This window comes from Pongo abelii, chromosome 3 (assembly GCF_028885655.2).
Source record: "Pongo abelii isolate AG06213 chromosome 3, NHGRI_mPonAbe1-v2.0_pri, whole genome shotgun sequence".
NCBI classification, from domain to species: Eukaryota; Metazoa; Chordata; class Mammalia; order Primates; family Hominidae; genus Pongo; species Pongo abelii.
In genome coordinates, this window is record NC_071988.2 from 194,891,286 (window position 1) to 194,903,971 (window position 12,686).

A 12,686-nucleotide genomic window follows, 5' to 3' on the forward strand; every position below is an offset into this window, starting at 1 on the left:
TTTTCTACTTCTGCTGTTTGCTTACATGCCAAGGTATCATATTTGGGAGTGGCATGTCCATCACTCCAATACCATGCTGTCTTAATTACCATAGCTGTATAGAAAGTATTTATATTTTGCACTATATGCTATCCAACTTTGTTCTTCTTCTAAAAGATTGTCAGGTCCATTCTAGGCATTTTGTATTACCATATAAGTTTTAGAATCAGCTCTTGAATTCCTCCCTACCAGAAAAGATTGGGGTTTTGACTGTCATTGTATTAAATCTATAGATAGCTTTGGGGATTAATCAGCATTTTAACAATATCAAGTTTTCCAGTCTATGAACAGGGTATATTTCTCTATTTATGCCTTCTTTACTTTTTCTTAGCAAAGTTTTATAGTTATGAATGTAGACAACTTCACAACTATTGTAGATTTATTTCTAGGCATTAACATTCTAAAAATATTGTGAATGTTGTTTTTATTTTCTATTTGTTCATTGCTAATATATGGAATTACAATTAATTTTTATACATAACCCTTATATCCAGCCCTTGTTTTTTATAATGGTTAGTACTACATAGTCTGTATATTTACTTTTATATAATACAGTATTTGATACTATAGTTGATTTTACTACATTTACACCAATCCCTTGTAATAATGCCATTTTTGTTTTACAAATTTTCTTTATAAAGACTTTCAAATATCAGAACAACTATTCTTTTAGAATAGAAAGAAATTCTTAAAATCATTCTTCAAGGAAAGCTGTGAAATACTATGCTGATAGCTTCAATCAATCATATTGTTTAACAACATGATGTTAATATTTAGGAGCTCAAATTACCGTTTTTAGACTCCTGAAAAAGAATTTTTTCTAGTCAATACAAATCTTGACATTAGAAAATTACAAGGAAGAATTATTCTTCATCAGCATTTACTCAAATTAATTCAAGTTAATTTGTCCCTTTGGAAGTAACGATGACAATGAAAATCAAGACTTGGAGTGATTTCTTAATAACATAATTATATATAAAGATGAAATAAGAGCTATAAACCCACCCTGTAGAGGTTTCCTAGGTTGGGAAAAATTAGGTCCTAACTTTTGTTATTCACAACACAAGATGTCCTTAGGGAAAACTCTAGGCCTTCAAGGTCAGTTAATTATTGTCAGTTAAGCCCATCCTCATTCCCTTTCACCCAGATAGAAAATGCCAGGTAGACTTTAGGAGAATGGGTTTGGTGAGGAGCTTCACACAGTAAAGCAAACTTTATAAATTATATCTGGCTTTTCAATATGTTCCCCAAAAGGTAATATGGAGGACACAGCTCAGGCCTCGACTCATCAGTCTTCATGTATTATATCACCCAGAATAAAAGTACAAAGCAAAGATCACTAGAATTTCTAATACTCTTCTTCAATGTATTGCTGAAAGGTTGGGGTAGGTAAGAGCAGGGTAAGAGTGAAGGTACATAAACCTTTCTCTACCCCAGAGTAAAAGTGGTGGTTTCTTCTATTCCAGGACCCAGGCTGAGGCACGCTCTTCTAATACTATGTTAAAAATTTAGCATTCCTCATATTTTACAGATTAATTTTTCAAGAACCACTGTCTGATCTGCCCATAGCTTCATAGTTCTGTTATTTAACTTTGCATGGATTTCCTGAGAAGTAATAATTCTGAACACCTCTCCTCCCACCACAGCTCTGCATTACATAAAAAATTTATCCCAAATTGACTGATGAAAAATCCTCAATCATTTCTCCCTAATTCTTATTTTTATAATTAATTTTTTTCCTGATTGCCAAAGGAGGCAGGTCAATCTCCCAGTGCACCCTACAATGGTAATGCAGTGATTAAGGGTAACAGTGGAAACAGCCACAATACTATCATTAAATTTATTAACTGTTTCTTGTATGTCAGACACTTGTCAAGGAAGCCACCCACTATTCAGTAACTGAAACAAACTAACAAGGCTGAGTTTGTTGCTAGCTATGCGAGGGAGACATGTGCTTGTAAAACAGTCTCTCTGAGAATAGCAGAGAACTCATTTTACTGGGTTTATGGAGGTGTGGGCTCCAGCATGGGTAGATTTTTAGAATTGGATGGGACTAGGGATTGTTTGACCTTTAGCTGTGTCAGATTGGCTTACTGGATTACTGGAGCCAGATTGGCTATCTGTTGGCTTCCATGAGCTAGGCTACTGAAGTGAGATTGGTGCTCGTTGACTGATGTTTGGAAGCCAAAGACTTAACTCATTGGCCAGGCTTCAGAAATACGGCTCCTAAAGCTTCTAAAGTAAGTTGTCATTCGTCATTGAGAAGGGTTTAAAGCTGTTTCTGGTGATTGCTTGTTAGGATGTCCAAAACACAGTCTTTTTCTGGGAACACAAGAATCTTTTACTCTGATGATACTCAATGTTAATATTAGTTAGTAGTCAGTTTATACATGTTACACAATTTACTTTTCAGACAATCCTTTATGAATATGAATTATTAGAATTTCCATTTTATTCATAAGAAAACTAAGGCTTATCTTGCCCAAAGTCACACGACTCATAAATGGAAGAAACACGATTCAAAACAATTTTAACTCCAAAAAAATCAGGACATACCCAAAGACTGAGTCTACATTCATTCAGTGAACAGTATAATACATGCTGAGTCATCAGGAGGACAGGTGTAGCTGGAAGCATTGAGAATACTAATTTACACAAAACACACAAAATCTGTCTTCCTCCAACTAACGCCTTTGCTATCTTTTGCTGATATTTGCATTCTAGGCCTTTTCTCCTGCCAGCTTCAAGATGTCACCTGGTAAATAATTCTCCCTGGATTCGATCATTTTTGTATAAGTCCTTTGCCCAATATTTCACCAAAATCTTAACTTTTTTCCTATGAATGGGGCTGTCCCTTACTCTTTACCTTACCTCTGAAAAATCAGATTTGCATTTGACAACTACACTTAGTTCAGATGGCTGAAGGAGATTAAAATCATACCTTCAAGTTCTAATTTAATAGTTAACAATTTTATTAGAGTAATTTAGTGCCCATTTTTGAGGCATCCAAACTAAGTTTATTTTTACCCCATACTTCAACGTAAGGTGAAATTTTTCTCAAAAAACAAAGCAGAAGTGGTTGCCTTATATTCAAATCCATACAACTTTTTTTTATATATTACGAGTCACATTCTCAGTTTATTTTGAGCAAACAAGAAAAATACATTAGCCTGAAGCAACCTCAGCCACTGGTAGTTTAGGATGCTCAGATGTCACCCAAAGAAATTTGTTTAAAAAACAGGGAGGGGGCAGACAAACTTTGCATAGATTGTAGTCATTATTGCTGAGTGTGCAGCTTCTCAGCTCCAAGTATTGAACATTACTGTAAATAAAGTCTTTAAGGACAACTTTCCAAGTGTTACAGTAACCGATTATGGTGAGGAAATAACAAATAGACACAAAATGAATTTTTAAAAGAAACTGCCTGTATTTCTATTAATGGCTTAATTATCCCATGATGATGTGCCTTCTTCTGTGTTAGAATAATCATAAAGTGGCTTTTTTTAGTGATAACAAATAACTGAATTAAATGTGTGTGTAAAGAATTTTTATAAAATTATCTCCTGGATATCTCAGAAGCACAGCAATTATTCTAAAGTATTATTTTATATGATAAATGGTTTGTACATGTATGTATAATAAGTTAATTAAGTACTAAGTGTAGATGTGTGATTATTTCACATTTATTGCTAAAAATGTTTACTTTCAAGTTAATAAAATGAAACATTTATTTTACAAAACAGAAGATTGTCTTATTATCAAGGTGACCTTGTACATATTATGTATGTTATTTTTCTTATAAATTGAGGAAGTTTTGTTAAATTGCTTTAACAGGCACAACTCTCATTTAGTACAAAGCACTCAAACATGTTTTGTGTTTATTTGACTTCAGATGTGGCCAAGGAGGTCACAGCATTTCTAGAAAATTTGTGCTTTATTAAGTGTCCTAGGTACAGAGGGATTCAGCAGAAGAAAGCTTATGGTAGAAATATCCCCAAAATTCCCATGATTATATCTCAAAGTTGCCTGCAGACAAACAATTTTCATGGTATAGAAAGAGGCCCAATCCTCTTGGTCTTCATCCCGGGGTCCTCTGGGGATGTCCAGCTGGTGATGAGATTGAGGATCGCAGTGTCAGGAGTGGGTACCCCTCTAACCTGCCCTTGCACCGCAAGCCAGAGTCCAGGAAGGTGCTGTGTTTTTAAAAAGAACATCGGGACCATATTATTCAGCAGTATCTTGAGTTTTGTATAAGAAGAAATAGCAACCAAAGTAAATTCATATATAAATAAATAAATAGATAAAAGTCACAATGTCACTATTTAAAATAAAAAAGCATAACAGAAGGGAAGAGATATCTAAGGGCCTAGGAAATATAATCTTCTTCAGAAAATATTTTCTTAATGAGTCAGGAAAAAAATAGAGAATTTCTACTTAGCATTAATGAGATCAAAGGCCATTACATCTATTAATAGTAATAGGTCAGAATAAACAGAGAATTCAAAGAACCAAAAGTTAATCGAATCAATAACAAATAATGATAAGCCTTAAAAACCTGTGCCAATACTGCCAGAGTGCTACAGAAAATAAATATGAATACATATCTGTAATGTGGAAGAAATGGAAAGAGATGTCGGTTAATGTCACAGATGACAATGGACTTTGGGAACAGAATGTAAAGAATTGACTTTGAATAACAGTATTTCCAAAAAAGAAATAACACGAAATAATGAGAACTGATAATCAAAATGTAAAATAAAATAAAAGGGCCTAAGCAAATAAGTTTTGATAATGTCTAAAAAATTGCATATATGAGGCTGAAAAGTTTTCCTAAAGACTACAGCATGTAAGAAAGCATGATACCATAATTCTTAGTGTGAACTGTAATATGAGTAATTCAGTATTTTTTCAAGAAGTGGGAAAGAGAGGGTTTCAAATTACTGTATCATATTTACTATAGTCAAATTTACTGTATTCACATTTAATATAAAAACTGATGAAAGACTTTTACTTGATTAGAACTTAGTCAATTTTTAGGCAAATGTTGTATACCACCCTCTCTTATTAGTCCATGTTTATTGTCCATCCACTGGATTCCAGGCGTGCTTTAGGTGTAGGGACTTCTGGCTCAAACAAAAACAGCAGGACCTGAAGCCATGGAGTTTACAGTGAGGAAAGACAACAAGCCAACTGTTGCACTTTGACTTAATTATACTTGTAATGAGTTCTATAAAAGGTAAATGATATTGCAACAGGAATTACTCAGGTCACACTGGTGATTAGTGCTGTGAATGCAATTTTATTGCAGTCAAACAACTTCAAGTTTCACAGTATTACATAGGAACTAGAATTAAACTTCCTGAAGGCAGGGATTTTTGTCTGATTTTTTCACTTTCAGTCCCCAGTGCAGACAACATTTCCTGGCATATAGTAGGCACTCAAAAAATAATTGTTCCTCAACTAGTAAATGCATAAAAGGAATTCTTCTCACTGACTAATCGGTTAGCTAAACTCCTACAAGTAGCCTCTGTGAACAAGGAGAAAAATACTACCTTATTTCATTATATATAACAAACCATACGTTGTAAGTTGTCATTGATTATGACACATTATTATTTTATATACAAAAGATAAATCAACTTTGGAGAATCTGATAGGACATACCCTCCTCCCCAGACAAGGCTGAAAATTGTAGTGTAAAATGAACGATAATTAAAGCTACAACACAGAAAGTAAAATTAAATTTGCATGTCTCAATCTTGTCACTGAATAGAGGCAGGGAAACAAATGGCCTTTGAATTTCTGAGAATTTGAACCATAAGGAGTGCTCACATAGATCTGCAACTCCGAATTCATACCACCATTATGTTCCCAAAGACCAGAGACATAAAGGGGTCCCAGGTTGGCTAATGGAAGAAATAAATGGCAAATCCTATCTGGAAGAACTCAGCTTCAGTCGAGATTCAGAGAAACTGTAATACAGAGCTGCTAATATGAGTCTTAGAATCTATAAAATGCAGTGTTTAGAACACTCCCATATTTCACTGGACAACTGGAAAAGTCATCTAGATTATGTTTAAGGAGCTAAGAATGGGGATTAGTTTTCCTTTTGTCAGCAAAGTCCATCTGTAGCCACTGACATGCATTTTACAACAGTCAGTTGCAATCTCCAAATTCAGGAGTGTCAAGGTTATTCATAGTTCCAATTTTTTTTTTCGAAAAAGAACAGGGTGATTTAAAAGTAAAATAGAGAAACCTAAGCTGAATTTCCAGCTTAAAGAAGAAATCTCTTAGGATGGGATATTTTACTGAGATTTGGAGTATATGTTGCATTAGTCAAAGCCAAAAGAACAGAACTGTTTCCAAGGAGGGTAAGATCATGTGCCAGTGTCCTGAGGTGGGAAAAGCATGGCCAGACTGAGTTGTTGAAAGAGAGACATTGTGCCTTTAGAATAAAAAGCAACTGAAATAGCACTGCAGAAGAGTTTGTGGACACAGGCATGCCCTAGATGAGGCAAGAATTCTTTACATTTGTTTAAGAACAGACTGTATCCCCAGGGCATGAATTTTAATGAGAGGAACGAAAAAAGAGGATTTCCATTATTTTCAACATGTCCTCTCATCTTTCCTTATAATCTAGGTAAATATTGTCTCCTACTTTCTGAAATGGGTATTGAACTACATTTTAACTCACCTTTTTTTCCTTTAACCCCAGAATTTCACTCCACAATTAGCCAATACTTCTCAATTTGATTCAATAGATAGGATTCCTTCCTTTTTCCAATATTAGAAGGTTTTCTGTTTCCTAATTTTAAGTTTTTTCCTTGATTCAGCTTCCATTTCTTTTAACACCCATAAAATCTTTCTGTTTTAGTTGCTACGATTTTCAAATATTTGGTGTGTACTTTTACTTCCAAATTCTATCCTGATTCAATATCATCTCAGTTTCTGCCAGCTTTCATCTGACTTCAAAACTCTTCTGAAACTACCTGCTCATCAAAGATCAAAATGTGTTTTCCACCAAATCCAGTGGCTTTCTCTCATCTCTCATCTCCTACTTGCTTTAACCTTGTATGTTGTTGACCATCTCCTGCAACTTTCTTCAACTAATTTTGTCCTTCGTTGGCTAAACTATTGCACTTTGTTATCTTTCTATTTCTCTTCTTCCTTTTTTTTTTTTAAGACAGAATTTCGCTCTTTTTGCCCAAGTTAGGGTGCAATGGCATGATGTCAGCTGACTGCAACCTCCACCTCCCGGATTCAAGTGATTCTCCTGCCTCAGCCTCCCTAGTAGCTGGGATTATAGGCGCATGCCACCATACCTGGCTAATTTTTTGTATTTGTAGTAGAAACGGGGTTTCACCATGTTAGCCAGGCTGGTCTCAAACTCCTGACCTCAGGTGATCTGCCCGCCTCAGCCTCCCAAAGTGCTGGGATTACAGGCATGAGCCACTGTGTCCGGCCTTATTCTTTTTACATGATCTTACTTCTTTTTCCTCTCTTTTCCTGGTCTTAGTTCAACATTCTGCTTCTCTATATCCTAAGAAAGAGGGAAAAAAAATACCTTGCTATCTTCCCCCCAACAGACATACTTTACTAAAAGATGTTGTGCTCTTCTCTTATTCTCTTCCATCATTTAGGACTTCATTTCAGAGATCCTGAATAAAACATATAGACAATTTCATGATCTGGAATAGAATCTGCATTTGTGACTGACAAGAGAGGTTGTAAAAATTATAATTTCTGACTCCTTGTTTTCTCACTAGACCATGTGCTTTTTGAGGATCAACACTGTGCATTATTCATAATTGTATCTACAAAACTTGGCACCTTGTTTTCCACTACAGAGTAGACAGCATATATTTTAATGTGCATAACTGTCCTGGTATTATCTTAAATCTGTTGGACGTGTGTTTTGTGATAGCATAAATTTGTTTATGTGTTAACAAAACACACACATACTCTTTTCTCTCTCTCTCTTTCTCAAACATAATGAGAGAGGGAGAGAGAGAAAGAATGGTTCTCATCATCATTAAGCCATTTTCTTTGGAAATATTTTCAGAATTAACCAAGGAAAATTAACCTTCAGATTAGTGGACTTCACTCCATTCAAATAGTAAAAGTGAAAATATGATTCAAATTTTTAAAAGCGGAAGCTCAGATTGCTTAATGTCTCCTTTATTCCGGTTTACATAGTAGCTCCGTGGCTGTACACTGTAGGTACAATTATGATTAATTTCCAAGCATAAGCACTTGTTCTCAACCGAACCATTATTTTCTTGCAGAAAACAAAGAAAAACTTCCTAGAGTTCTATTTCTTGTGTCAAAATCAACCTTAACTTTGGTTCACTAATCCTTTCCAAGGGCCCCAGCTGATCTATTTAATTTTTCTTTTAAATGCTATCTTACTAGAGTATTTTTTTCATACTTAGGTCAAAAATCATTGTAATAAAAAATGTTCTACGAATATTGAATTACATGATAAATTTCCCTTGGTGAATCTCTAGTGTCATCCATTTTGAACGTCAGAAATTCCTCGGGCAATCTGGAAATAAAATATTCTGGTCTGCAGGCTGAACTTCCCATAAATGCAAGCTGTCACTGCTGTCTCACTCTGCTGATCAGCCAACCATGTCAAGCAGTGGTGTCATTTACTTAAGAGAAACAAGCAAACCCTTCAATCATGTTGTTTCTGAAGGAAAGTAGAAAAGAAAAACCACAACATTTTCTTTTTCCTTCTTTGGCCTAGGATGGTGAAGCAAAATTAGCTTAGAATTATAGTAATAATAACAACGTTTGCTATTTTACTGTTGCAAACCATTTAATCCTCATGACGTTCTAGTAGATATCATAACTTTACCTATTTTACAGATGGAGAAAATGGGACATTGAGAGGTTACGCAACTGGCCCAAGTAAAACAGCTAGTAAGGGGCAGAGCTTGAATTCAAGCAGTCTAAATTTCAGAGCACAGGTTCATAATGCTATGAGGATCAATACAATTCTATAATGGGTGTATTTTAGGTCATAGATTTTTATAATATTTAATTCCATTTAAAATTAGAAATTTGAAGAAAATGTCTTTATTTCTTTTAATACTACCAGAAATAAATTATTTCCCATTAGCTTCAAAATCCTTTGCTCGTTTTAACCATCCTGATAGGTTTCAGGTTTGTGATGGTTGTTGTTGTTGCGTGTGTGCCTTTAAGACAATCATTTTTAATGCTATATGTCCAACTTATACTTACTAATTTTTATCATTTGCACTCACAGCCATCAAATCTAAAGGCTTTTCCTCCTTTAAGCTAGTCTCATTAGAATATAAGAGTGAGCACTTATTTAGGTCCTACTATTCACCAGACACTGTTATAAGCCCTGTACCTGATCCTTAAGCCCCACGTCCATCATTTAATTAAGCATTTTTATTATCTTCATTTTATAGATGAGGCTTAGAATCGGTAAGTAACTTGTCCAAATATATGCAGCTCATAAAGGGCAGAGTTGACACTACAAAACCTAGGTGTCCTCTGCCCTGAAAGCACGTCTTATTTCCTCCCTATAAAAAGACATGACCTCAAGAGTAGTATCCCAAATATATATGTCAAATTTTCTACATTATAATTTTAGAGTTATATTTCCTTGGAAAGAAATTTGATTCCCATAACATATTTTGGCAATTCTGTTCTTGAAAATATTTTATTTTACAAAAAATAAGTTAAATGTATCATAATCCACATTTTTCTAGCATAGTGTAGAGAATTTGGTTTCAAATTTTATTAGTGAAATAATCACAAGTACCTCCTTCCGTTAAAGAAGAGAAAAAGAAGGATGAAGCAGAAAACGAAAGAATGAGTGTAACCATTGCTGATTTTACTGTGGATTTGATAAACATTAGTCAAAAACACATGTGATAAGCCACATATTATTAAAAATGCACCATATAATTAATGCTATTGCATTGTCATTTTGTTACCTAGCATCAACTGGCTCACTGCCCAAGGTACACAGAGGCCAACACCATGGCACCAGCTTTCAAGAAAAGAAAAGCATTATTGAAAGTCACGTGGCAAGGAGACAGGAGCAAATGCTCAAATCTGTCTCCCTGAGCCAGGGTTGGGTCTGGATGATGCCGAAGCTCAATCTGATTGGATCCTGGACACTGCCATGCAGTGTCTGCTTCTTAATTCAGCTCCTGCTCCTAAGTCTGGGCACTCAGGTTCCCCTTGTGGTAGCACACTTAGGTTCATCTGGGCATGCTCAGATTATGTGACCTTCAACCTTGGAATCCATGTCAACTGATAAACAACTCACAGTTTTGTTATATAAAAGTTGAACCAGATTGGTCTGATGTGGCTACTACATGGAAACTGAGTAAACGATATGAACATAATGGTGCTGGTGAGACAAATGAGCTCTTTAGAAAACAGACAAGATTCATGAACACCACTTTTCTAGATACAGCCTTCCAATCTCCTAAGCATCATTCTTTACCCATGTATGCAATGACAGGGTGTTCTGTTTCTCAAAGGAACACACATATTTTACTACTTTATTAAGCTGCTTAGTTCAGATGGGCCACTAAAGTGACCAATTAACTATTAATTTTCTTATATAAGAGATGGCTGAAGGTCAATCCTGGGGGCCTAAGCACTCCTTAAAGTTTCCCTTTAATTCTAACAAATAACTTGTCTGTAAGGCACACAGATATTTCGTCTTTTGAAAACTAGAGCAGATGGGCTTTGCACAGTCTACTGGGGAAAGAAAAATGTGCTTGCTTAACATGAATTGCTTGTAGGAGCAGATATATCTATAATGCAATATTATTGGGTTAAATGAGAAGGACATTATTTTTTTTCTTTCTGCTCTGTTATGAGCACAGGGTACAGAATTTGGTTTAAAGTCTCATTATTTGGCAAAATTGCAATAACCTCCTTTCATTAGCAAGAGAAAAAGGAAAAGGAGGAGGAGAAAGAGGAGGCAAGATTGTAACCATTGTTGATTTCACTGTGGACTTGTTAACCATTAGTCAAAAATACATGCTGACAGGCCACTGAGCTCTGCTAGTACTAATAATAGTCTTTCTCTTTTCTGTTCTTCAAGCTTCATGATACTTTCTTGAAATATGCACACAAAACTTACTGTCCGGATACCTAGCACCTCTGAGCCTGAGCTGTCTATGATTAGAGTCAGTAATTATGCTGTGAGATAATCCATCATGGTGGGTTTTGTTTGTGGCTCGCGATAATTAATGATGATTCCACAGAACAGCAGTTACACAACACAGAAGAAATTCATCTTCTAAAGGTCAGCGAAGAGTTGAAGCATGAAGTAAAATAAGCCCTTAGCTGCTAGCTATTTTTTACCAATCAATCTTTGTGAGTTTGTTTTTTTCTTTTGAAAGGCATAGTGAAAATGTCCATACCTTAATAAGGCATTGTCTGAAAACTAATTTTTTTGTTTCCTTAGAATTAGAATTAGAATAGAATTTTTTAAAAGTTCCTTAGGAAAAGAACTGATTTTGCTTAGAAAATACACCATCAGGCCGTTTGGTATATGAAGGGGAAGGGTATGAACTCACACTAGCACCCAACTCTCACCCCACTCAAAGACATGATCATAACCCTACAAAAGTAGTCAGTAAAATTTGCGGGTGTGGACTAAGGTGTGAAAGGAGAGAGTGTGAGGGAAAAGTGCCTGATTAATTTCTATGGCAAGTGGGGTTAAGGGGAGATATGGCTATGTATAAACCCACTCTCTCACCAGTCAACGGTCGGCACACTCAGAAATATCTTTGTGGAGCCGGGTGCAGTGGCTCATGCCCGTAATCCCAGCACTTTGGGAGGCCGAGACGGCTGGATCACGAAGTCAGGAGCTCGAGACCATCCTGGCTAACATGGTGAAACCCCGTCTCTACTAAAAATACCAAAAAATTAGCCGGGCGTGGTGGCGGGCACCTGTAGTCCCAGCTACTCGGGAGGCTGAGGCAGGAGAATGGCTTGAACCCCAGAGGTGGAGCTTGCAGTGAGCCGAGATGGCACCACTGCACTCCAGCCTGGGCGACAGAGAGAGACTCCATCTCAAAAAAAAAAAAAAAAGAAAAAGAAAAAAAAAGAAATATCTTTGTGGGTACAAGGAAATAGGGCCGCATTTCAAATTTGGGCACAAAAAGGGGTAACGGGGACAGGGATGTCAAAGCCAGGAATGAAATGTCTTCCCAAGAATCCCCAATGATATTAGGAAGCACATCGAATTAGCCACCACTGCTTGTGGGTGTTTGAATCAAAATGCATTGAAGTCTAAAAAAATGAGGTGGCCCCAGCTACACCTTGAGGTTATTTTGTTTTATGTATAAATGATTTAAAGTTCTGAAAATCATGTTGGTAATGACAGACACACTGATGGTAACAGTCATCTCAGCTATAAAAAGCATCAGAGTAAACATGGTTTCTAGCCCTGGTTGCGTTAACTATAAAGTAGACAGGTTGGTGACAAGTCATTTCAATTCTCTCTACTTTATTCTTCACCTTAAAAAAAATCATGCTTAAAACTTGGTGACACCATGAAATTTAATATTTAATGTAAGAATGCATGAAAAAGCATAAACTGCTTATTGAGTGCTACTTTGTGCCAGATCTTATTGTAAGCAGCA

General features: G+C 35.9%; 1 protein-coding gene and 1 long non-coding RNA gene across 3 annotated transcripts in view; one reads left to right on the forward strand and one right to left on the reverse strand.

Moving 5' to 3' along the window:
• Positions 1-12,686, forward strand: part of GALNTL6 (polypeptide N-acetylgalactosaminyltransferase like 6) — a 1,265,432-nt gene that overhangs the window by 848,082 nt on the left and 404,664 nt on the right. The gene's annotated exons all lie outside the window — the stretch shown is intronic.
• Positions 1-12,686, reverse strand: part of LOC103890547 (uncharacterized) — a 100,546-nt gene that overhangs the window by 11,401 nt on the left and 76,459 nt on the right. The window lies entirely within an intron of this gene.